The sequence below is a fragment of the Crocodylus siamensis genome, chromosome 1, assembly GCF_052110815.1.
Source record: "Crocodylus siamensis isolate JL-2025a chromosome 1, ASM5211081v1, whole genome shotgun sequence".
Classification (NCBI taxonomy): Eukaryota; Metazoa; Chordata; order Crocodylia; family Crocodylidae; genus Crocodylus; species Crocodylus siamensis.
The window spans coordinates 97,880,882-97,908,642 of NC_143395.1; the positions used below are offsets into that span (position 1 = coordinate 97,880,882).

The following is a 27,761-nucleotide window of genomic DNA, read 5'->3' on the forward strand; positions in this document are numbered from 1 at the left end:
AGTATAACCAATCTTCAGAGCCCTACATGGTCAACAATCCTGAGGATTATCAGCATCATGTTCTCTACAGCAGGGGTTTTCAACTGGGGGTACTTGCACTGCCATTACTTCTGGTGGCATAGTCACCGAGCAGCTCCCCGGTCACCAATTGGCCACTGGGTGACCCCCTCTCCCCATCGACTGGCTGCTGGGGGACCTCCCTCCCTGCTCCTCTGGGGGACTCCTGCCTTCTCAACCAGCTGCCAGGAGTACACTGACCCAAGGAAGTTGAAAACCCCTGCTCTATGGTATATCTATAGTGCGGTCATGTAGTTTTCTAAGCGCTTAGCCAATTTATGTATTAAACTGATTGTGGGACTAATGAATTCGGGCTGTTCTCTTCACAAAGGAGGGAGACGAATGCAGGAATCATAGAATCAAAGAAAATTACATTTGGAAAGGACTTCAGGAGGTCATGTAGTCCAACCTCCTGCTGAAAGCAGGATGAACCTCAACTATATCATCCAAGCCAAGACTTTGTCTAATTGGGTTTTAAAAACCTCCAAGGGTGGAGATTCCGCAACTTCTCTGGTTTACCTGTTCCAGTCCTTTACTACCCTCCTAGGAAGAAAATTTTTCCTAATATCCAACCTAAACTTTTCTTGCTGCAACTTGAAACCATTGTTCCCTCTTCTGTCACCTACCACGACTGAGAACAGTCAAGCTTCATCCTCTTTGGAACCACCCATCAAGTAGCTGAAGGCTGCTATTAAATCCTCTCTCAAGGCATATCTATGCAAGACATTTACTGCAGAGTAGATTAATTAGCTCCGCAGTAAACATCTTATATCTACACATGCAGCCCTATTAGGCTACAGGAAACTAATTAACTCCGCATCAGCACAGCACTTTTAAATACAAGTACTATCTTGCTGTGGAGTTTTTTACTTTGCAAACCTGCACGTGTAGACACTGACATGGCTAGCTGGGGCACAAGTGTTCTTCAGTGCAGGGGCTGCCTGCTGACTAGCTCCATGCTGGAGCACCCTCATGCCTCAGCCAGCCCATCCACAGCATGTGAGCTGGGTTGGAGCAGCCCCGGCCTGGGTGGCTGACCTCCCCAGCTCCCTGCCAGCTGGGGCTCCTCTGACTTGGCTTGTTGTGCTGTGGTCCTGGATGCATGTTCAAAAGGGGCGCTTGGGAGCAATAAACTCCAGCACAAGAAGTGCCATAGTTTATTGCTTGGAATTAATTGAATGTGTAGATTTGCTCTCAGTCTTCTCTTCTCCAAACTAAATAAGCCCAGTTCCTTCAGCCCCTCCTCAGAAGTCAGTTTCGCCATCCTCCCTGACCAGTTCCATTGCCCTCCGCTGGACACTCTCCAATCTGTCTACATCCTTCCTGTAGTGGGGGGGCCAAAACTGGACATAGTACTCCAGTTGTGGCCTCATTAGTGCCAAATAGAGGGGAGGAATCATTTCCCTCAACCTGCTGGCAATGCTCCTACTAATGCAGCCCAGGATGCCATTAGCTTTCTTCGCAACAAGGGCACACTGTTGGCTCATATTCAGTTTTTTGTTCATTGTAACCCCCAGGTCCTTTTCCGCAGAGCTGCTGCTCAGCCAGTCAGTAGCCAGCCTTTACAGTGCATGGGATTGTCCCGCAGGACTTCACAATTGTCCTTATAGATTCATAGATTGTAAGGGGCTGGAAGGGACCTCACAAGATCATCAGGTCCAGCTCCCTTGCACTAGGCAGGAAAGACAACTGGGATCAGGTGACCCCAGTGAGGTGACTATCCAGTCTCCTCTTGAAGATTTCTAGGGGGGGTAATTGCACCACCTCTGCAGGGAGTTTATTTCACAGTCTGAACACCCTAACTGTGAAGAAGTTTCTTCCTTGTGTTAAGCCTGAGACTGTCTTCCAGGAGTTTGTGGCCATTACTCCTGGTTTTCCCCAAGGGTGCCCTGGTGAACTGCTATTCACCGAGCCCTTGATATATTCCCCTGATATAGCTGTGAGCAGCTACCAAGTCCTCTCTGAGTCTTCTTTTTTTTAGGCTAAAGAGACTCAAGTCTCTCAGCCTTTCCTCGTATGGCTTGCCTTGCAAGTTTCTGATTATACAGGGGGGCTCTTCTTATATGATTATTGAACCTCATGAGTTTTCTTCTGGTCCAATCCTTCAATTAGCCTGGGTCTCTGAATCCTAGCCCTACCCTCCAGCATATCTACTACTTCCCACGGCTTGTTGTCATCTGCAAACTTGCTGTGTGCACACTCTATACCATCTTCCAGGTCACTGATGAAGATATTGAACAAAACCAGCCCCAGGACCAACCTCTGGGGCACTTCACTTGATACTGGCTGCCAAGTAGACATTGAGCCATTGATTACTACCCTTTGAGCCCAACAATCCAGCCAGTTTTTTAACAGTCCATTCACCAAAGCCAGACATTTTTAGCTTGCTTGCCAAAATGTTGTGGGAGACGGTATCAAAAGCCTTGCTAAAGTCAAGGTTTTTCATGCCCACTGCTTTTCATTCATCCAGAGCCAGTCATCTCATCATAAGGCAATCACATTGGTCAGGACCTTGGTGAATCTATGCTGAGTGTTCCTAATCACATTTCCTTTCAAATACTTGGAAATGGATTTCTTGAGGACCTGCTCCATGATTTTTCTAGGGACAGAGTTGAGGCTGACCAGTCTGTAGTTCCCCTTCTTCTCTTTAAGATGTGCACTGTATCTGCTTGTCTCCAATTGTCTGGGACCTCCCCCAGTTGCCAGGAGTTTTCAAAGATAACAGCCAGTAGGTTTGCAATCACATTGGCTAGCTCTCTCAGCACCCTTGAGTGCATCACATCGGGCCCCATAGACTTGTACATGTCCAGCTTTTTTAAATAGTCTCTAACTTTTTCCTAATGTAATAAAGGAGGAGAATGAAGGAATGGCAAGCTCATCCATCCCTTCATCAGGAAAGAATCAATGGCTTTTATATAGGGTGAGTTTCAATATAAGCTCATCCTATATAAAAAAAGTTACCTCATGGTGCCTGTTCTACCAAGTACACCTGTACTACCCTAGGGCATTTATATACGTACAGTCATCTGCTCCAATGCACTGGAGATCCATATAAAGGCCCCCCTCTTTACTGCTATATTTAAACTTGAAACCAAATTGCACGGAATTTTGAGGTAAGCCACTTCCCCCCAGTGGCTCAAAAATCAGAAAGCAGACTGAAGATAACCATTATTTTCAAGCCAATCTTATGATTTTTTTGCCTATGGGGTGTGTGCATTTAAAATCAGATTCAAATAACCAAAATATAAAACTGATAAAGCCTCTATTGCATAACTGTTTCTATTTAGAACATTTATGTTCTTACTTCATGTTAAACTTTTCCAGACTTCCCTATTTCAGATGTATACAATTTAGACTTACTTGGACAGTGTTTATTTTTTCGTCCCCCTGGACACCATGACACGTATAGCATCATTACCATGTTAATTGTAATATGCCATGTGTTCAACCCATTTATCATGTGACAAAAATAGCAAAGATATTCCATATCTAATGGAGTAGACTTAATTTAATATTCCACATGAGATATTCTGTCTTACGTGGAATAACTTTGTGACTGGCTTAAATTGCACTAATTCAAATGTGTGATATGTTAGTTTAAAAGGCACCCAGGGAGTGTAGCCTAGGAGCTGCTTCTTGGTGCTGGGCTGCTTGCAAGTCCATTTAAATTTTCAGCATGCAGGGACCCAGCACTGAGTAGAGATCTCAGACGCCAGGATTCCCAGGTACTGGAAAGTTTCAAGGGACATTTGGGGAGCCAGGGATCAGTGAGTGACTCCCTCAAGTGCCAGCAAGTTGAAAGAATGTTTATGCGTGCAGCTGGGCTGCAAGCATGGTTTTTCAAAGCCGTGTCATATGGGAAGACAAGAAATGGGTAGTGACTCTCTGATTCTAGGCCTCCCATGCATGTGTTTTTGAAAGCTGGGCTGCATCTGTGTCTTTTAAAGGTCTCCAATCCCAAGCTCCCCATGCTAAAAGGGTGTACATTCAGCCCCACATCAGGGAGCAAGCTCCTCAGTGCCAGGTTCCCCGAGTTGTGGCAGATGTGTAATAGGATATGAGGAATTTTATTGCTAATCTCAAATATCATTTGTGCTGACATGCCAGACTTTTAATGTCTGGCATAGCAAGGCATGTGATTTTTTGGAATGCAGAATAAAAATTTCACAGATCCCATTGTGCAATTAAATAAAAATCTGCCAGGGATCTCCCTCTTGTCTGTCCCATGTCAGTCACCATATTAGTGGTATCCTAATAGAGCCTAGGGGTATTTGTACGTATGATTGCAGTAGTGCCGGGTGCATTTAAAAGCACCCGGTGCTGCAGTGCATACATATGTATAAATGGTGAAATGTGCGTCAGCGCTGAGAAAATGGTGGTGGCACACTTTTGAATTAAAATGCATTGAAGAAGGTTCGAAAGCACACCACTGCCATTTTCTCAGCAGTTATATGCATTTTGCCATTTATACAAACGCATGCGACACAGTGCCAGTTCACGTACGGAGAAGTTGATTAATCAAGCCTTTGCTGATGCGCTGGATCTCCGGCACATTGGAGCATATGAATGTATGTGGATAAATGCACTAGGGTAGTAGAACAGGCACCATGAGGTAACTAAAATGAGCAGTAAATCTAAATACAAGTCTCTGTGTGCAGGTGCAAGAAAGAGATGCTTATCTGATAGCAGGGTAGCATACAAGCGATTTAAATGTCATTATTAGAAGTGCCAAGATTACACATACAATTATTCAATGTTCCCTTTTAAAAATTATTATAACTTTTAGTCAGTAATTCATTTCTTAATAAAAATGAATCCATTTCACCACAGTTCTTAAATATGTCTCCTGTAATACCCTAATGAATAAACTAAACAATTTATGCTTTCTGTTACTTTATGTATTAAGAGTTTCGTTAATCAATTTCCAAGGGCTAAAAAAGCAGAAGGGAATATATAAAACACAGCAGAGCAGGGACAGAAATAATGTGTACTAGTCTGAACTACCTTTAATCTGGTCCCTGAAGAAAAGTGATTACAACAGCTAATGCAAAATCATGAATAAGAGTTTACAGTTCTGCCACCCATCTGATAATATATTAGACTGTGTAAAAGAGAAAGCTATTAGAACAAAATTCCCTACTGTATCAACTTGTGTAATGCAGTAGAAGTACTATATTCACTATCAATACAAGAATCACTCTCAGAAACCAACAAAAACATCCTCTAAATAGAAAATTACAAGCAAAATGATCAGCTGCATTTTGACAAAATATATTAAAAGAAAATTTATAATGGTTTATATAAGAATATAGGTGCGTATATGTGTGTGTGTGTGTGTGTGTGTGTATAAAGGTTAAGTTACATTTAATATTAATTGATAATAATGGATAAATGGCAGTAGGATAGCTCCTGGCCACTATCACCTGTGTATGCATTATGATGCATCATATTTCATGCTTTCCCCAGGGCCCCAAATTCAGTGTACTGGAATGGCATTCAATATTCAGATACTATACTTATTATACATAATCTAAAATGTATTCTGAGGCCAGAACTGTCATGGCTTTACTATGGTGCTCATCTAGTATACGAGCACCCAAATAACTTCATTAGCATGTGCAAATTGAATGGTTATTGTCGCCATTTTGCATATGCTGAACTGAGGAGAAGACAGAAATGCAAAGTGTCAAACTAATTTTGGATGGAGACACCTCAAATTTGGTTCTTTGGATGACTCAACTTTATAGAGTACATAACATGCTTAAAACAGAGCTCCTATTGACTGCAGCTGGGGCTGTGAACATTCTACAAATCAGACTACAGGGGCTTAAGTAGAGCACCCAGGAACATGAGGCCACACAATCAGACCCACATCTATAAATGGGATCTCTATATAGTACAAGCAGGAGAAACTCTTCACCAGTGCTTTACATGGTAGCTTTTGAAACAAACTATATGGCTATGGAGGCAACATGGATAGCATTCCCATCCAGCCCATGGCTTGGTGGTCAGAGCAGTCTTTTGGAAGGTGTAGATTTGAACCCTTCTGCCTCCCCACCCAAGCTCAGCAGGGCCTAAAATTTAGGTCTCCCATATCTTAATCAAATGCTGTGACCACCAGACTATTAGACAAAGTTAGGCAATGTCATCCACTCCTTATCCTCCAACCAGATCAGAGTTTAAATCCAGAATGGGGGTGCCAACCTCAGGACTGCAGGTAGGCATCCAAGAACAGGAGATAAGTTGAGTTTCAGACATATTGGCCAAGTACAGACATTCAATTTTTCCTGGGAGAATTGATGCTTTCCCAGGAGAGACCAGACATGTACAGATATTCAGGATTTTTCTCTAAGAGCAAAAATGGCAGCTTCAAGAAAAAGGTAACTCATGAAGAATGAGGGTTAAATCACTTCCAAGATAATTTTGCTAGGGAGAGGGAATATGTTCTGTTCTGAGAGAAGCCACAGAACAGTGCTTCAGGAGCCCATGGTGCTTTGCTCTCCCCACAGCAGACTGTGTCACTGGCTGGACTCTTCTGCTTCAGCCTGTCAGGGAGCAGAACATTTCCCCTTCACAGTACAACACTGTGCCACAGGGAGATACGGGCAGACTGAGTAGTCTGGGGCAGCCAATAAAAGCTGCCCTGTGTATTGCTGCCATCTGTCTCTGGGCAGACTGAGGGATTGTGTAGAGTATGCTGAAATGTATGTACAGGCGTCCCCTAGCTACACAGTGCCACCACTGCAAGCTCTTTGCTCTTCAGGGGCTCAACAGTCAAATGCCTGCTTCAGGCATTTCCAGGTAAGTTTTTCTACCAGAAAAAAACAACCTAGGAGAATTCTCTCAGATCATTTGAACATGTATATACAGCCACTGTTCTCTTCATTTTTTTCCTACTGTATGTCCTAGAGATCCCTTTGTTCAGTGTGTTGGATATTATGAATTATATTCTTAGGCCCTTAAATCAGGTATACCACTGGGAATTCACAAAAGGTCTTTGATAGATATGGGCCTTTGTGACCAGTGAAAAGTTTGTTTGAAATGCCTTGCCTAATATTATAGAGAATCTCTTGCAGACAGGCAAGGATATAATTTAATTCTTCAATATAACATTAAATCACCATAACCATAAGACTGTCCTTTCTTATCTGGTACACTCCCAACTCACTCACTCCACCCCTTCCAACTTCCATAGTAAATGAAGTAGGGGTGAAACAGACAATTGTCTCCTCCAGTCCACAACCCTGATTCATCCCAGAGTAGAGTAAACAAAAGTATGCAAACATGTAACTGAAGACTATCATGCATATGCACAATGACATTGAAATAAAGATTTACTGGCAACTAGATTTTTTGGAATATACTAAGTTTTTACTGCTTAACTTGCAGCTTTAATTATGTTCTTTTATTGAAGGTTTTTTCACGTAATATACTTAGTTTAGGACTCAAGTTGGGAAGCAACTCCTAGGCATTTTACCTGGCACGTTCTTGACAGAGAAAGAGTTCACTAATCATGTCATATTCAGCAATACCTGTAGTCATAAGACAACGGGGCCTGCTCTTTGCCACCACCATAAAAAATCTCTCTAATTAACTTCATAATGATTGCCAAGCAGCTCATTCCTGTACTGCTGCTGAGCCATCAGCAAAATCTCTCTTGACAACTGCTTTTCACAACAGAACACAGCAATCCTTCCCAGAGGGTACAGTGCTACCACTAAAAGAATTACACAGAAAAAAAATGGTATGCCACTTTACTTATCTTCTGTAAAGTTTATGCAGCAGCATATGCAGTGATTTCCAAAGGAAAAAAAAAAGAATAAAAAAATCTATACTGAAACTGTTTGAAGTCATTTTATCAATTAGCATAAGAATATATCAACATAAATTTATTTTAACTAACCATGTGGTACAGAAGAAACCTACATAAATTCATATCAGTTATACTGCCTCATTTATTTTCACTTTCCCTGCCTGCTAATGTTCATTATATTTTTCTTAATTAACTTCCCTTAAATTAAATTGAAAGCTTTTTGAGGCCAGGATAATAACTTCCTATATTTTGTACCTTTGACAATAGTAATTTAATCTTGATTTTTTTGTTTTTTTGGATTTTTTGACACTACTATTGATTTAAGCCAACAAGAGGCCAAGACATGTTATTACACATAGTAAGCAACATCCATCAGAACAAACTATTTTACCTTATGATTTTTAAATGGAACACATAGCTAAAGGAATATAAGAAGCATTCATATGTGCTTTATTTTTGCTAGTATTATTTGCTGTCTATAAGTCGACTGTAAAGGTGACTGTGGACAGGGTTAGGGAGAACTCTGACTACTATGAAAAAGAGTACCTTTCTTACTCTTCTCAGTTCATCTCAGAAGACCTGGATCTTCACCTCCACTATCACCTCATCAACTCATTTCAGGCCTCAAAGCTTAAGTACCTTAGGGTGCAGACAGAAGTGCAGCTCCCTGCTGTAACCAAGGAGGAAGGAAGTGTACTGAGTTACAATGATCCCCTGGAACAAACAGAAGTTCACTGTTGGTTCCAGGGTGGAGGGGAATCTAGCTGAGGTCCATTTCCCCTAGGAGTGGCCCCTCTTCCCTGTGAGGCTCCAAAGTTTTCAGAATGGGAGGGGGGAAAGAGAGAAGAGGGAATTCGTTGGGGTTCCCCAGCCAGTGCTGGAGGGTAGGGTGAGTGAACTGGAGCCCCTCATCTTGGGTGGGGAAGGCTGCAATACACCTGCCCATCCTCCCCCTCATGTAGGGGTTAAAAACTAAACTCCCTCTGCTCTCTTTCCCCCCCTCCCCTTCTGAAAACAGCTTGAGACAACACAGACAGAAGTTACAAAAGACACTCTGTTTTGAAATGTCTTCATCTGACCCCTCATGCAATGAGGGTTCAGATTTTTACCCAATCAGCTATTTCTGAAGCTGTCTGCAGCCATGCACTTGTGTTTGGGCATGGCTATAAACTGTCTTTTGTGGCCATACCCAGGCTACATTGTCATTTCTCTCTTTGCCCTTAAAGTACTTAATGAAAAGGCATTACATTGCCTCTTTTGCTTCAGGTTCCACAGTGATGGTCTCTTCTGGTACAGGTTAGTAACTATGCCTGAGACCATGCTGAGTAACAATGTAGAAATACTGAAAAAGTGTTGCTTTCTTATTTAGAAAAAGTAGGGAGTCGTTTTCTGAAAGAAAGTCACTATCAGTTCTCAAGATAAGATAAAATTTGAGGTTTTTCATCTTTCTAATTCCCTGGAGTCTCTAGCCCAACTCAAATTTATAGAGACTTTATGCTTCAAAGACCAGAATAACATAAACAATAAAGCAGCTTGCCAGTTTATCTGACCCTACCAAACCATCATCTTATCAGGTTTTATAGTCAAGTGAAGTTATTTTACTTCTATATTACCTAACCCACATTTATTATTCTTTTATATTGCCATTTTAAATGGGCATTTTTCACTTCATCCTCTTTTGTGAACCCTTTGTACTATACCCAACAAAATATTTTAAGTGTATCCTTTTAACAGATTTTAATAGATCTTGAGATGTTACAAATTGATGCCTTAAAAATGGTCCCAATAAAATTAACATTTACTGTTCCTGGAATTGCACATAGCAAGATTAATTTTTTGTATTGGGAATTAAATCATTATTCTAACTGCACAGCTCCATTGTTAAAAATGGCTGAGGCAAGTTGTTGAAAATATATTTTAACACTTTGTGCATCAGCCACTCATCTTACATTTTGCGTGTCACAGCCATTGGGAATGACAACCCATTTATTTATTTTTTAAACATAGTTGTATCAATACTAGTTCAGATAATGGATCACTTGTCACAAGCCTAGCAGCTGTGCCACTGCTGCTAGGGCATTAACTCCATAGCTTATTCTCTCATATTGCATACACACATTTTAAAACATACTTATATATTTGTAACACGTTCAAGGGACAGCCTTCTACTGGTCTCCTTTTCTCATCCGAACCAGGCTTTGCAGCTTTAGCCCTTACCTAGTGTTTGGCTACAGCTGAAAGTGTAGCCTAGTGTTGGCTACAGCTGGCTACAGCTGAGGATTGGAAGTGGGTAAACCAACTAAAGCTGAATCCAGAGAAGACAGCGGTGACAGTGGCTGGAAGACCCCATGACCTGGGGGGTAAGAGGGAGACGGGCATGGGGGATAGAGACACCTATTATTGATGAGGTTCAACCTCCCCTTCTCATTCAGGTTTGCCTTTTTGTGGGTCCTAGATTCTTTACTGAACTTGGACTTCGAAGTTGCTGTGCTGGATAGGAGCACCTTTCACCACTACAATCTGGTGAGAAGGCTGCAGCACTTTCCTTCAGATATGGATCAATCATTCTTTTGTACTTTTGAGACTAGACTACTACAATGTGTTCTATGTGGGCCTGCCCTTGAGGGCTGTCTGGAAGCTGCAGCTGGTGCAAAATGTGGTGGCTTGCCTTCTAAAGGGGGCGGGTCACCAGGAGTATAGTTATTGTTCCAGAGTCTGTGCTGGCTTCTGATAGCTTTCTGGGTACAATTCAAGGTACAGTTTTTAATCCCAGAGACCCTAAATGGTCTGGTCCCTATAGACTAAGGGTCTGCCTCCTCCCTTATATCCCACTGTAATCTTTAAGGTCAGCCAAGAGTAATCTCCTGCAAGTATCATCTGTGCACCAAGTTCATTTGGCAAAAATATATGGAAGGTACTGCTCCTCAGCTTGAGAATTCCTTCCCCTGGCAGTGTGTCAGAGCCTGAGCCTAGACAACTTCCAGAAGTATCATAAAATCTTCTTCTGCAGCAGGACTTGTGTAAAAGGGCCATATGACTGCTCAGAGCTCCAGTATGAGTTCAGGATCCTAAGGAGAGGAAGGACGGAGAGCAGCAGAGTAAAGACCCTGGACTTCAGAAAAGCAGACTTTGCTTTGCTCAGGGAACTCATGGTCAGGATCCCTTGGGAAGCCAGTCTGAGGAGGAAAGGAGTCCAGGAGAGTTGGCTGTACTTTGAAGAAGCCTTACTGAGAGTGCAGGAACAAACCATCCTGATGTGCAGGAAGACTAGAAAGTATAGAAAAAGACCAGCTTAGTTTAGCAGGGAATTCTTTAGTAAACTAAATCACCAAAAAGAAGCTGATAAAAAAGTGGAAACATGGACAAATAACTAGGGAAAAGTAGAAGAGCATTGCTCAGGCATGCAGGGATGAAGTCAGGAGTGCCAAAGTCCAACTGAAGTTGTTTCTAACAAGGGATGTAAAAGGTAACAAGAAGGGTTTCTACAAGTCTGTTGGTAGCAAGAGGAGCATCAGGGACAGTGCGGGTCCCATACTGAATGGGGGAAGCAAACTTGTGACAGAAGATGCAGAAAAGGCTGAAGTACTTAATGCCTTCTTCACCTCAGTCTTCACAGGCAAGGTCAGCTCCCAGACTACTGCACCAAGCAGCACAGTTTGGGGAGGAGGAGAGTAGCCAACAGTGGTGAAAGAACAGGCTAGGGACTATCTAGAAAAGCTAGACATATACAGGTTACCTTCACCAACCACGGTTTTGCCAACCATGGTTTTGAGTATCCATGCTTAATATTTTATATACCATTTTGGCTATCACGGTATACAGTTTTGAGTAACCACGGTTTTCCATGGCCGTGCATGAGCCCACCACCTGCCGTTTTTCCCATAAGCCTTTGGTCTTGTCAACCACAGTTTTGCCAACCACAGGAACTTTCAGGAACCTAACCCCAGTGGTTGGTGAGGGAAACCCGTATAAGTCCATGGGGCTGGACAGGATGCAGCTTAGTGCTGAGGGAGTTGGCGGATGAGATGGCAGACCCACTAGCCATGATCTTTGAAAACTGACGGCAATAAGGAGAGGCCCCAGATGATTGAAAAAGGGCAAACATAGGACCCATATTTAAGAAAGGGAAAAAGCAACATCCAGGGAACTATAGACCTGTCAGCTTCACCTCACTCTCTAGAAAAATCATGGAGCAGATCCTTAAGGAATCCATTTCTAAGCACTTGGAGGAGAAGAAGGTGATTAGGAACAGTCAGCATAGATTCACCAAGGGCAAGTCATGCCTGACCAACCCGACTGCCTTTTATGACAAGGTGACTGACTCTGTGGATGAGGGGAGACCACTGGATGCAGTGTAGCTTAATTTTCAGCAAAGCTTTTGATACAGTCTACCACAAGATTCTCACAGGCAAGTTAAGGGAGTATGGGCTGGATGAATGGTGGATAGAAAAATGGCTGGATCATAGAGCTGAGAAGGTAATAATAAATGGCTCAATGTCTAGTTGGCAGTCAGTATCAAATGGAGTGCCCCAGGTGTCAGTCCTGGGGTTGGTTTTGTTCTGTGTCTTCATCAACAGCCTGGAAGATAGCATACAGTGCACCCTCAGCAAATCTGCAGATGACACCAAGCTGGGGGAAACAGTAGATGCACTGGAGGGTAGGGCTAGGATTCAGCATCCTAGAAAAATTGGAGGATTGAGCCAAAAGGAATCTCATGAGGTTCAACAAGGACAAGTGCAAAGTCCTGTACTTAGGACAGAACAATCCCACGTAATCTCATGATTCTTCCAGGCTGAGTGGCTGGGTAGCAGCTCTGCAGAAAAGGACTTGGGGATTACAGTGGACAATAAGCTCAATATGAGCCAATAGTGTACCCTTGTTGCCAAGAAGGCTAATGGCATACTGGGCTGCATTGGTTGAAGTGTTGCCAGGAGGTCAAGGGAAGTGATTATTTCCCTCTATTCACACTGGTGAGGCCACATTTGCAGTACTGTGTCCAGTTTTGGGCCCTCCACTACAGAAAGGATAAGGACATATTGGAAAGAGTCCAGGATACAGCAACAAAAATGCTGAAGCGGTTGGGGGACATGACTTCTGAGAAGAGGCTGAGGGAACCAGGCTTATTTAGTCTAGAGAAGAGAAGACTATGAGGGGATTTAAGAGCAGCCTTCAACTACCTGAAAAGGGGTTTGAAAGAGGATGAAGCTAGACTGTCCCTTGTGGTGGTAGATGACAGAACAAAGAACAATGGTCTCAAGTTGCAGCAAAGGTGCATATTAGGAAGAATTTTAGTAAAGCACTGAAACAGATTACCCAGAGAGGTTGTGAATTCTCCATCCTTGAACCCCGCTAGACAAAGCTTTAAGTTGGGGATGATCCTGCTTTGAGTAGGGAGTTGGACTAGAAGACCTCCTGAGGTCCCTTCCAAACCCACTTTTCTATAATTCTATGATGACTTAAGTAGGCAGAGTTATGTTTTGGGGCACTGTCTGGGAGGTTTTGTTCTATTATCTATTACTTTATTTTAATAGTTTTGTCTGTCTTTATAATCTATATGGCTTCACTGTAAACCGCCCTGATCCTCCTTTGAGGAGGGTGGTATATAAAATAAATAAATATTTCTAAGAGATTCCATGATAGTTATAGTAAAGGCTTCTAAATAGTATCATGTGTCATTAAAATGCATGACTTTATTAGATAAAAATTCATGGGTTTTTTTATTCAGACTTTGTCAAATGGTTTTAGTGAAAACAAAATAAATGGCCCTTTCTTTGTCTACCCAAGACTTCCCTTCCTCTTTCCCCATTTTCTGCCTATACATACATCTCTTCTTGGAGCAAGTGCTAAATCACTTTTTTAGTACTACTCACTACAGGCTGGATCTTCACTCAAAGTCAACAGTATTATTTCCACTGTTTTCAACAGGGATTTAAAAAAACAAAACAGACCCATGTAAAGCACTGCAAGCTGCACACACCACACATGCAGGCAGACATTGTGCAGGGGTGTTCCCCAGGGACAACTAGCAGCGGCACAAATGTGCCACTGCTACTTATACCTGGGGAACGCACATTCCCGCTTGTGGGGACGTGCCCTAGGAACCTTCACCTGGAGCAAAGAATTTTAACAAGGAAATGCATGCATGGAAGTAGCTGAGGGAGGCATTCAATCTGCCCGAAAAAAAAGTACAGAAATGGCTACAAGATGCAAAGAAATAACAATCAAGACTGACATAATGAAATGCGGAGGGGCCACATTAAAAGACTAGATTAGCTAAAATAGGAAGAGGCAGAATTAGAGTTATGCAGGCCCGTTAATGGCAAAATGCAATAAGCTTCAAGTCAATACAGCAGAAAAGCAGGAAAACAGAAGGGGCTCAAAGCTCCTTTCAGGCCAGTACTTGCATGTGGGCTTAAGAGCTTTGCTCACTTGAGGTCTGAAATATTAAAGAATAGAATATTTTTCCAGTTAATTAGAAGTATAAAATGGAACACAGGCATACCATTTTGCAAGTCTTGCTTTGCCAGTTCTGGCAAGTGGACTTAAATGTAGCTGTCACAGTATAAATATCTTGCATTAACACCACTTGGATTTGAGAAATGAGAATTGGCTCTCTTTTTATGGGAATCAATAATATACAGTAAAAACTGACTGACTGTTTTGGTTTCTCACCCCAGCACAGAATAAATTTATATATTCACAATTTTATCCTTCACTACCCATGACTATTTGACAAACAAGACTAAAGTTAAACCCTGTAAAAAGTGCATATTTCCATACTGTTTACAGGCGTTCTTTTTCCAGCCCCGCTCATTTTTTAGTAGAAGATTATTATCTAGCATGATCCAGTCAATTTGCTGACAAGAAGCTATTCTGAATCTTCCATGCTACATTTATACTAAAGGTATTGCTTGTGATGGAAGATATCCACATTATTTATAAGTTTCTGATTTTAATGCTCTGCTTGTGTCTCCTGATATCAAATGGTATGATCTAACAGAAGTTAATTCATAGCAGGAAATGAACAATTTCAATGGGCTGCAGGTTTAAAAATGAACATACTACACACTCAATAAAGAAGAAAAAGAGAAATTCAACAGAATGACTAAGCTATGATCAATATGATTAATTAGGGCTTGTGTAATTACACCTCACTAGAAAGAGAAAATAGGAGTGCTTCTTTATTATTGTCTAGGACCACGGATATGAAGTTGGTGTGTTTGAATGCTGTACTGCTCTTCTAATTTTCCTCCCTCAGGTTGTAGACATTGGTAGAGTGACCATATCAAGTGGTATAGTGACCATATACAGTGGAGTCGCATCTTACACGAAGGTTATGTTCTAAGGTCAGCGCGTAAGGTGAAAATCGTGTATAGTCAAAATTACGGAGAGTGAGTCATAGACGAAGTGGTTGGCTCTGGTTCAGCTTGAGAATTTGATTGCATAGGTTCATCTGCTGCTGGTTGTTTTTTCTTGAAAAACACGGGGATCGGCAATTGTCACTTGTCTCTTGAGCTGCTCAAACATTTCTTGGTACGGTCTCAAATCATCCGTAATACTACATGTGATTTTTAGGCTTCGTTCCATAGAGGGATCATATTCAGAAATTAAATCATTCAAGTGTTTCACTGCTTGGAACACTTCAGCAAATTTATGAAGATTCCAACTTGCTGGCTCTTCCTGTTCATCGTCATCATCTTTGTCTTCTGTAGACGATTTTATCAGTTCCTCTAACTCTTCGTTAGTCAGTGTTTCTCTATGCCATCTATAGTGCTATGCTATAGTGCGAACGTAAGCCTCGTGTACATGGCCTTGAAACAGTGAATCACGCCTTGGTTGAGAGGTTGGAGGATGGAAGTGTTATTGAGGGGGACAAAGGTGACTTCAACGTCGTTATGCGCAAACCGGAGTGCCTCAGGGTGCCCAGGAGCATTGTCTATGATCAGCAACACTTTAAAGTCAAGTCCTTTCTCTTCGAGGTACCACTTGACCTCCGGAATGAAACACTTGTGGAACCAATCCAGAAATAATGCTGCTGTCACCTAAGCCTTTTTATTTGATTGCCAGGACACAGGCAGGAGATTTTTCATAGATGTTAGGGTCAGAAGGGACCTCAATAGATCATCGAGTCCGACCCCCTGCATAGACAGGAAAGAGTGCTGGGTTCAAATGACCCCAGACAGATGCCCATCCAACCTCCTGTTGAAGACCCCCAAGGTAGGGGAGAGCACCACCTCCCTTGGGAACCCATTCCAGATTTTGGCCACTCTAACTGTGAAGAAGTTCCTCCTAATATCCAGTCTAAATCTGTTCTCTGCTAACTTATGGCCCTTATTTCTTGTGACCCCCAGGGGCACCTTGGTGAGTAGAACCTCACTAATTCCCTTCTGCGCCCCCATGATGAATTTATCGGCAGCCGCAAGATCGCCTCTGAACTTTCTCTTGCGGAGGCTGAAGAGGTCCAGGTGCCCTAATCTCTCCTTATAGGGCTTGGCCTGCAAGCCCTTAACCATATGTGTGACCCTTTTCTGGACCCTCTCCAGGTTATCCACATCCCTCTTCAAGTGTGGCGCCCAAAACTGCACACAGTATTCCAACTGCAGTCTGACCAGCATCTGATAGAGGGGAAGTATTACCTGCTTGGTTCTGTTTGTCATGCATCTGCTGATGCACGATAAAGTGCAATTAGCTTTTCTGATGACTTTCATCACACTGACGACTCGTGTTCACCTTGGAGTCCACTAGGATGCCAAGATCCCTTTCTGCTTCCATGCTACCAAGCAGGTCATTTCCTAGGCAGTAGGTGTGCTGGACATTTTTCCTCCCTAGGTGCAGCACTTTGCATTTCTCTTTTTTGCCTTTTAGGGCATAGGGATTTGCAGCCCTGTAAAGCAAGCCCAGCTTTATTAAATGCCCAGCCGCATTGCCACAAAACAACACAGTCTTTAGCTGCTTTGAAGCCAGGGACTTGCCTTTCTGATTTCGAAATGTAAGTGCGGTTGGGCATTTTTTTCCAGAAGAGCCCAGTCTCGTCAGCATTAAAAACTTGTTCTGGAAGATAGCCCTCTTCTTCTATGATTTTCTTTAATTGTTTGGGGTAGGCTTTTGCTGCCTCTTCATCAGCAGATGCAACTTTACCAGTAGTCTGCATATTTTTGAGGTTGAAGCGGTTCCTAAAATTGTTAAGCCAACTTTGGCTAGCTTTGAATTCCTTCCCATCAGAAGGCTGTCCCTTTTCGGCGGGAGGTTTGAACAGCGTGTAGAGGCTAAGAGCCTTTTCTCACAACGTGTTGCCATTGATAGGCACACGTTTACGGTTCATATCTTCCAGCCATAAGTTTAATGCCTTTTCAGTCTTCACTAAAGTCTTATCACACACTTGGCTCGTCACCTTAGCAGTTATTGGAGCACTTGATGCCATGGCTTGACAAATTTCTCTCTCTCAAATCTTGATGGCATGGATGCTAGATTCGTTGCGGCCATATTTACACGCCACGTTGGAGACCGACATACCATCTCTCAATAAGTCCAACACAGCCAGTTTTTCCTCCAGCGTAGGAATAGATCGCTGTTTCTTTGGTTGAGCACCAGATGAAGTAGTTAGTTTGCATTTAGGGCCCATGTTGTATGAAAAATACGTATCTTTAAACACTAGAATCACACTCAGCGTGGCAAGATGATCACACCATGAGAGGCATGTGGGAACTGAGACCGATTGAGGGAACAGCAGATTCACGTCTCCCATCTCATGCTCACTCCGGGGCATATGCTTATTGACTGAAATGGTGGGAGGAATCGCCCGCACTATTTAAATTGTTACTTTTTTATTTTTATTTTTTGCCGAGCATGTATAGTTCAATTTGCGTAAGTTAAATGCGCGTATGATGCAACTCACTGTAAAAGCCAATGTAGCCTTTCTATATGAGAAATGTATTGATTGTCCCAAATAGGAAGGATACAGCCCATCATGGCTCATCAACATCTACCTGATATGATAAAAATTATAATTCTGGACTCTTCAGAAACCAGAAAATTGGTCTAAAACTATTTTAAAAACTTAAAAAAATTACTGCAGTCTAAAGACTGAATTTATAATTCTTTTTATAAAATACATTCTATTAATAATTTTAAAAATTGTTTAGCAGTTAATCAATTTACTATTAAATTGGCCACAGTAAAATTTTACTTTAATTTCCTCTTTTTGCAAGAACTTGAGTTGTAAATTATGACACAATATCTGGAACAAGTGACAATCCTAAATAGAGTCATTCCAGTAAACTCCTTACCTAACAAGCAATTTAGAAGCACGAAATGTTATATACCCATGGCAGGATAGAAAATTAGACCATTTCTTGTAAAATTATCCACAAAAAAGTTATCCATGTAAATAAGCTGATACACGCACACAAGTGTGTGAGCATTGTACGCTTACATTTAAGACACTTCATTGAGGCCTTTATAAAAAGACCATTAAATGATAAAAGTAGTTGCTACCAGGTACTATATTAAACTTTTTTTTAATTAAAGGGATTGTAATCATACAATAGAATAAAAATTATACATAACAAAAGATAAAACAGAATTAATGTGAAAGCAGTACTATTTAGAGCTAATGAACAAGCAAAGCTTCAGGAAAACCTTATTCCTTGAATCTGACTAGATAACATATATAAGGACACGGCAGCACATCATTTCTAATCTACAACATTGTAAAAATGTTTCTGACTATTAAATGATGCATATCTAATCAGCAACCATTTTGCTCTTTTTCATTGTACATGGAATGAAGGGGAGATATTTTTTAAGTGTATACCTGTAAGATTTTTTTGATCAACTATCACTAGAGAGTTGGGTGACAACATATTTTAATTTGTTTCTGAAGTAAAACTGTACAGTGCTTACAGCTTCAAAACCATAATCCTAAAATGTTAGTTTAAGTAGTTTGGAAACCTGTCTGCTCCCATTTTCCCAGCTAATTTGAAATCTGTACAGAAAGCAGCAGCTTCCTAACCCAAAATGCCATACTATTTCCACCCTAACTTGAAGAAAGAACCACAGGGACAAAAGGTTAATTCCATTGCTTTGCATTTAGCCTCACACTTTGGATAACTATGCCAACTATGAGGACTGCTTCAGTAATATACAGTTTATTGGAAACTAAAAGATTATTCACTTGTTTCACAAGAGCTGAACAGCTATTAGTGATGCATGATGAATCAATCACTGAAAGGCTGCAAAATTTACAGTCTCAATCTCTTGAGGATCAAAACTTTGTATATCCATAGCAGTGGTTTTCAACCTTGTTGAACCCAAGAAACACCTTTGAAAATACCAGCTCTTAATTTTCACTCATTTTTTCTGTGTACACCCAAGTATCAGGCCAGGTAGGTTTAAGCACTCAGAGAAGCCAATGCACTTACATAACTAGTTAATAAGCAACCAGATCAGCTCAACAGGAGCTTCCCTAATTATTTTTTCATTCAAATTTAAGTTTTAAAGACATTCTTTTTCATTAAAATTCTATTCCATGAATATTTATGCCAAGTGTTTGGTCAGAAAATTGTTACAAAGGTCTAATAAATGCCATCACCTTGAAAATTAGAAGTTGCCTAAAATATTCTTGACATTTAAAAGCACATTTTAACTAAATGTAAGCAGTGAAGTTATAGACCATTAAGGCATTGTATTTTCTGACATTTGGGCAAAGAAAATCTAAGTCATGATTAAACAGCAACCTTAACTTTAACAGGCCTGTGTGTGCATTTAACTGTTTGCATTATACTGCCCTTTCAGTACCTGTGGTCAATGCTCACAGGGAGCATGAGACTTCCACGTGGGGGACTGAGGAGTCAAGCATTCAACTCTTTTGAACAAGGCTAAGGACAATTCAAAGTGATGCAGTTAAAGTAATGCGAGCTTCCTTGTGGAAAGGATCTCAGCCTGGAGAAGAACTTTGAGGTAGGAAGGGTGGGCATTGCAGGAAAAAAATAACTGGGAGACATATGGAGCAAGAAGTGACACTAAGAATGCTGAAGGGAGGGAACTGAAAGGAATGGGAGGACACTGTGAAGCTGCAGCAGAAAATGGGATTTTACAGGGAAGCACATCCTAGAAAAACATAGGGGGACAGTGGTTGGAAATGGAAAACAGAAAGTTAAGAAATTGTCCAAACAGATGAAAACACAAAGAAACAAACAAAACAGGAAGAGGGAGAGGAGGAGACTGCTGCAAAAAGACTCCAATGGATCTGGAGACAAAGGTGCTCCAGTCCAAAAAGGTTGGGTAATATTGCATTATAATACAGCACAACTCATATGGAGGAATAAATATAAAATGGGTTTCTTTAATTTTTCTTAGTATTAAAGTGAATGGACATATATGAATCTGAATTCAAGTGCAAAAGGCTCAGTTGCTTAAACAAGAAAAGCACTCTGACTCTTAAAACATTTACATCCAAACGGTTAGAGAAAGTTTTTGAATAATCCAGAGCTGACATTCGTTACAGAAAGTATCTCATAAAGCTAAAGCAAATGGATCTGGAAAAGGTGATTAAGAATTCCCAATGAAGGAGAATCTACTTATTTGATAGGACTATGTGAAGTCAACACAGTACCACATGGTCTCAACTGCTGGGTTCTCTCCCAAATGCATATATATGTGGCAAAGTACTCAAAAGGAAACAGCTGGCTAGGCAGAAATATAGACAAACTTTCAAGCTGCTAAAGCTTGTGGGGCACATGATGCGGACAACATAAAAATTTAGGATTCCACAGAGAAAAAGCAAAACAAAAAAAATCAGATATGGCTCTTATAATGTATACTTATAAAGCAGAGGAGAGAAAAATATGGTCCACGGGACCCCTAAAACATTTAGAAAATATTTATCTACTCCTGGCCGCCTGTCAGAGATGACAATGTCTGTTACTATTTGTCATTTTTCTATAATCCATTTTTATTTTTTGATGCTTCTACTGCATATGTTAGTTTCTTGAATAGTTAATAAATACTGTAATTATATTTATTCATTTACATTTAACTTGCAAGGTTAAAAAATGGGCCTACACACTGTTTTCCCCTTTCTGGTCCCAACTACAAGGGCGGCTCACTGGAAAACCGATATGATCAGAAAAATCAAGGAAGTAAAAGCTGAGCAACTGAGAATAGTATCTGTAAAGTGACTAAACATATAAGTCTTTGTTAATATAACTGGAATGGCTACCTAAGTTGGAAAAAAAATAAGCCTGTGTTAAAGACTTACCTTCTTTGAATTATCAAAATAGGGGTTGGAATTCAGAGTAAACATCTCAGATATTAAGACCTGAGAAGACCAAAACCTAGCATTTCTGACAACTTTAACATTTAAAAACTCATTAGGAAAGAGAAAAGTGCTAAAACACTCCAAACCAAATTTTAAAAAAATCCTCTGCTAATCACTTCTAAGGATATGAGTTGTCAAATCACCTTTCTGACACTACTTTGAAGAATGAGTCTAGTAGGCATAGAACCATTAATACATCATTCATTATACATCATTCTGCCCCAGAATTTTTCTCATTCAGAAGCAAATCAGAAACTAGGCTGTCAAGTCAGGCATCATCATGTAATGGCTGAACACTAAAGACAGCTTCAAAACCACAACAAAATCCAGCTATAATATTTAAGACAAAATTTTTAAAAATAAAGCTATACACATTAACATATAATGCATAAGGTCATGCTGGAGGAAGTAGACAAAGAACTTTTTCTCTCCACCCTCATTTTTTTCAATATTTGCTTCCTTAGCTTTATTTGTACATTAATATCGACATTCAGTTACATATTGTCACTTATTTTTCTATATTACAACCTCTCACGGTACAGAAAATAGCTTTGTATAAATAATTTATTATAAAAGGAGACCTACACTAACATGCTCCTTCTACTGTACGAGAAAAGAATTAAGTTACGAAAAGGGATTCTTTTGTTCTTGCAGAACATAGCTCTATGAATTATTATAATTTTAATATATTATTACGAAATAGTAAATTTACCACAGTGAAAAGAAAATATGAGCTGCACCTAACTGTGTAACAGTGGATGTCTTTACATGTGCTGTCTAAGAGCCAGTCTCAATAAAAGCCCCGCAGTGTCTCATGTATTCAGCATCCTGCACTTCAAAATGGTGGCAGGAGCATGTCCCGGGGAGCGGGGTGACACCGACTACTCACCCACAGCCCAGAACAATGCTCCCGGGGAATCCACGTGGCTGGTGAGCTGTTTCTATATGCAGCTGCGGCCGGCCGGTGATGTCAGCACCAGATGCCGGCCAGTGAAGATAAAAATGGTGGTGGCTGCGGCGGAGGCCCTAGGGAGGAGCTGCTACAGGTGCCGTGGGAGAAGCAGTCCTGGGGGAGCATCCTGAGGGGGCTGGAGAGTCAGAGTGAGGAGCATCGGGGAGAAAAATACCCTGTCAGTATCCGGCATCGGACGCCGAGGAAGTGAGCGCAGGCCTGGACAAAAGAGAGCAGAGGCAGCCACGAGGACCTTGCAAGACCCAGGTGGAGTTGGACAGGTGGGGAGTGGAGGACGGCATGCTGGCAGGCAAGAGCTCAAGAGGACCCAGATGAAGGGTCATGATCGGGGCGGGGTCACTGCCCAAGTCCTGGAGGCTAAGCGGGAACGGGCTTGTGCTTAGGGGACTAGGTGAAGTAAGTTACATGGGGAGCGGGGAGTAGCACTGTTGTCAGGGCTGTAGGTGATTGTCCCTACGTTGGGGAAGTCTGGGGAAAGCACCTGGGGTACTAGGCATAAGAAAACCAGAGAACCGGTCCCAGAGATACCCCTTTGGGGAGCAGGGTTAGCAGCAAGCCTTGCCAGGAGTGTGCATGACCCGACCCCACAAGGTGACAGTACGCAAGTGGGATAAACTGGATCTGCTAGAGAGACCTCAAGACATCGCTAAGGCGGCCCGACAAAGGTGGCGTGAGGCCAGGGTGCAGGGGTGGTGGAGCCGCGTGTACAACCGCCGGGTTGGACCCGGGCATCGAGGTACCTGCCAGGTGACCCTGCCATTGTGGAACATCAAGACATGGCAGGCAAGAGCAGGATTGTCGACACGGAAGGGAGAGATGCCTCAACGTTTCTAAAGGTCCTGGACACGGAGTAACACCTGGCGGGAACATCGGAGCCACATCCACATGGATAGAGAAAGCCCGGCGGGCACAGGGCACTTTAACTAAAGCTCATTCAATGAGCTTTAAAGCACCCCGCTGGTATTTTGAAGCATGAGGATACTGAATATGCGAGATGAGGAGGCTGCTGGAGCATATTAATTAGCATGCTCCAACAGACTTGATTAATTAAGTCTGCTTTAATGCGCTGTAATTACAGCACGGCAGAGCAGTGTCCTTGCACGTCTATAGGCATCCAGCATCTCCGAACGAGGATTCTTTGTAAATAACACAGGGAAAGAAAGAAATCAGCAAACCAGGTGTCCAATTCATGTGCCCTTTGGTTTTGTCATAGCCTTAGTCTTCTAGTCATTGAGGAATTGGGTTTTACCCTTCTGAAGCAGGTATGTCTTTACAGAGTAAGGTACTGTGAAGTGGAAAGCTTCACTACTTACCAGAGTGCTTTGATCCACCTCCTCATAACTTGCTGCCATGAGCTAGCAATTAGAATTATGTCCTTTTGCAATAGTTAGCTTTTTAATTACCTCCAGTGTAGTTTAAGGTGGGGCTGCTTAAACAGTCTGGAAATTTGGCTGGCGGTGAGGGAGTGGTGTCAATTAATGCTGCAAATGCTTCCCTACCACTGAATTTCCAAGCCCTGTGGGCTAGATAACAGGTGCTGTGTGCATGGCAGGGCCAGCACGCACAGGGCTGGGATAGTAGGCCTGATCCAGCATAAACGGGGCCAGGGCAGTGGGCCTGATCTGACACATGCAGGGTCACGGCCTGGGTAGTGGGCCTGATCCAGTGTGTGTGAGCTGGAGCATAGGGCCCAATCTGGTATTCACAGGGTCAGGGTTGCAATCCAATTTGGGAGGTATGCTGGATACAGCCTGCAAGCCAACCCTGCACTATTTCTCCAGTTGAGACAGGGCCAAACGTTTGGGCATGATTGGTTTAAGGCGTTTAATACGCTAATATAATCATGTTTGTTCCCTACACCTGCTTGTTTTATTAAGGCTTATAGTTCAGGTACTGAACTCCTCTCATGAAATTAGAGTAAACTATCCTCTATCCTGGTGTGCAACAGACCAAGTTGTAAGCAGTCTTTCAGCATGAATCTGCATTAGTGTTGCTATGCAACTGAAGGCTCAAGTGCCTTTAGGGGCAACATTCATCTTGCACGCACCAAATTTCACTGCATTCTTCAGTAGCTCAGGATAAAGAGACAAGGCTGAGAGTAGGTTTGGTGTCTCCAGCCAGAGCATACTGACGTTAAGTGAAGAAATACTCCTGAGTACACACTTGCAGGCATCTTTTAGGATGCATAATTTTGACTAATTTAAATAGGACTCTGGAACGCTACTGAAAAAGAGATACAGCTTGATTGAAAGAGCAAGGACAAATGTTTAATTAAAAACAAGGCTTCAACAGCAAAATCTCAAGCATCTTTCACCACCAGCAGCTGACATTTTGCTCAGCTGTGGTGCATTTGGCTAGAACAGCTCACAGGAAAGTGACTCCTGGCATGAACTCATTAACACATTAACTTTAATTAAGCAAGCAATGTCATACCCCAGCAGTCACTGGGGCTTCCTCCCAAGATGAAACTAGACATGTTTAGCTAAAAGAATTGGAGACGCTGTCACAGCAGATTGACCAGCTGGCTATGGTTATGCTGATCTAGACTTGCAAATACGCTAAACAGGGCTGTGACCCCCAGCACATGTAAGCTAATTGATACAGAATATCATAGCATTACATGCACTGATTGTGGTTCCCGCCAACTGCAGTATAAACTACAGATTATGCCTCTCTTTAGTGTGTAGCATACTCTTGCTAAAAGCACTAAATTTTTGTTTCGTAGATGTGCAAATCATCGATTGGCTTTACTAGCTTATTTTGCAGGTGATGAAATAAGGCGTGGATGAGCTTTTGAAACAAACCAAACCTCAAGGTAAGAAATATTTGAGAGAAATACTGGTTAAAGAAATCTGCCAGAGAAGTCTGCAATCAAACCAATGTCTGTCTTTTGTCTGGCCTGCCCCTCTGGATGGATGAAAAAATTGTTGAGTAACAATGTTTGATCAGTTTATGGTTTAATCTTCCATAATCCAGTGTTGAATCCAAGATCACTTATAATATCTGAAACAGCACACAGGATCACAATGCATGCGGTGTTGTAGATTAAAGGGTTCGTGGTCAGACCACAGAGTCTAAAGGGTATATTTAACTCATTCAGGAGTTTTGTACACAGTTTTAAAACATTGTTCACTAGTGAGAGCTGTTCTTTCTTGTCTGGCTTCCTCTCCATCCTTAGGCATAAGCTTATCTGCTCAGTGAGCAGGATTGAAGTATTGCTGTATTTCTTATTGGTTTCAGACCCCAGTGAAGCCAGGCGATGTAAAAAGAGGAGGAGGGCTGCTTCCCAGATAAGGAACTCCCAGTTGTAAGCGGCATTCAGGAATGTTTTGTGACCTTTTAGAATTTGTGCACAACATATAAAAGCAATTGAAACAGCCAGTAAAAAAACAGATGATACAACTATGTCCGCAGATCGCTGGAGCCCTTGCCTCCTAAGACAGGAGCGAAGGGACAACCACATCTTAATATTTTTCATCTTCTTGAGCCTGAAGTGGGGGATTTTATATTTCCTGGCTTTCCGAGCTGATGTAGTATGGCTAAAAAGCTTGGCAAACAAAAATTGCTGTTTGTAAGTTCTCTCAGCAACACACATCATGAAGAAAAATATCCAGGTGAGGCACAGACGCTCGAGGAAGTTAATCACAGACAAGACAATGACAGGGGTAATAATAGGTCCCCCACAGAAGAAATTTAACAGTTCCTCTGCAGAAACAGATTGCAGCTCCTCAAAGTTCTTTGTATGGAAGATTCGGTAGAGGGAAGGAAGAAATGCTAACCCTATTGTGATAATGTTTCCAAGAATCTGATAGCCCACTCCCTGTTGATAGTCATTAACCTTGCTCATGATTATGCCACTGATTTCCAACACAGACATATCCACCTTCTTGTATTCATTCCCTTCCCAGATTAGAGTGCTCACTTTTGCAGATACAGGGCTTGTATTCTGAAGCCAGAACAAACGGTTTTGTTGGAAAACATCATCTTTCAAGTCCCGTTTATCTCCTCTTGCGTTAGCTGCTTCACTGTCACTAGTGTAGGAGGAACGGCATTCTGAACCATGAAGTAGGTCATCCCAAAGCATGTCCTCCATCTCTGAATCATAGTGGGTGCTCTCCAAGTCCCTCTGGGACACACTGCAGCTCTGGGACCCAGAACTGAAACAAGATCTTGTCTCCTGATCTAAGCCTGCTGATTCTAGTTCAGATTCTACCACACTGTTAGACCCTCTGGTATCTTTAATGGTTTGCTTAACTTGTGAGACTGGCTGATTTAGAGAAATAAGAGGCTTCTTGTTCTTATCTTCATTGTCACTGGACATACCTTCTATGCTTCTGAGTAACAAAGTTCTCTGTGCCACAGCTTCAGCATCTTCACCACTTGATAGCTCATCAGATGTGCCACCCAGGTGCACACTGCCATCCCAATGTTTCTTTTCCTCATCTGAAAGTTTTTCTTTTTCTTCCAAGTGTTGTGGCATATATTTGGATCTGGAATGCCTGTGTTTAATGTCACTATGCCCAGAACTTGCACTATTTTCTGTTTCAGTCCCATTTTCAGCTACCAGTTTCACCCTCCTGAAACTCCTTTGGAAGACCAGGCCAAACAAACTATTGATAAGGGACAGAAGTTCTGATTGCTCTTCTCCTTCAACGGCTTTATCAGAAGAGGAACTGCCAGAAACACCGTACCCATCCGCAGTTGCCAATTTGTTTAATTTTCTCCTCCTGTTGCTGCTGGTGATTCTGTGGTTTCCGGAGGGCTTGTGTTTCTCAGTAGATGCTATCTGACAATGAACAGTTCCTGTCAGTAGCATAAGGCACACTGATCCAATGATTTCACTTGCACTCACAACAGGTTTCAGGAAATACAACACAACTGCAAGCACTTGCATAAGATAAAGCACCAGAAGCCACACAAAAATATGCTGGGATGTAACTTGTATCCACCAATGGCTGAAAAGTGGAAAAAACATAATCCGCACAATCCCTTTGCTAGTGCAGCCAGTTAACGATGTCCATGGGCTTGCAGGTTTGTCTTTGGCAAATGTGGAACCTTTGATGAGGTCAACATCTATTAGGTCTGGTTGCCTGTAGCCTTTCTTTTTGGGTTTATTATTGAAGCCCTTGATCTTACTCTGCTCCAGTGACTTCTCCCAGATCTGCTGGTTGTAGGCTCCAATCTTGTTCTGGTACCATGAGATGGCATCCCTACTGCTGGTGGCCATTGGGCTGGACTGCAGGAGGCAGGTGCACTCTGCTGGGGCCAGCCACGATGACCTGCTTGGGGTAAGCAGCTACCACACCACCCTGCCTGGCTGCTCTTACCCTGAACTCAGCCCCACTGTAGCCTGGGGCCACTTGCTGCTGCCCTGAATGCTCCCTCAGGGGTGTGCTGTAACCAGAGATGGCAGCCCAACACCAGAATGTGCTGTGTTGCTCCTTGACAGTGCATTCTAATATTTGCATGTATGTGGAAACAATCCAAGGTTCTAATGGTGTGTGCTCCTTATGGAATGCACTGTATGCATGCCCTGTCCCCCATGATGCTGCGCCCCCAGGAGAATGAAAAATTTTAAGCAGACATCCCAAAAAGCTGAG

At 42.1% G+C, this 27,761-nt stretch overlaps 1 protein-coding gene and 1 pseudogene across 1 annotated transcript in view; both read right to left on the reverse strand.

The window, feature by feature from the left end:
* The window catches only part of MAN1A1 (mannosidase alpha class 1A member 1), a 252,501-nt gene that overhangs the window by 64,518 nt on the left and 160,222 nt on the right, over nt 1-27,761 (reverse strand). The window lies entirely within an intron of this gene.
* On the reverse strand, nt 25,112-27,388 carry LOC149873089 (protein PHTF1 pseudogene; annotated as a pseudogene).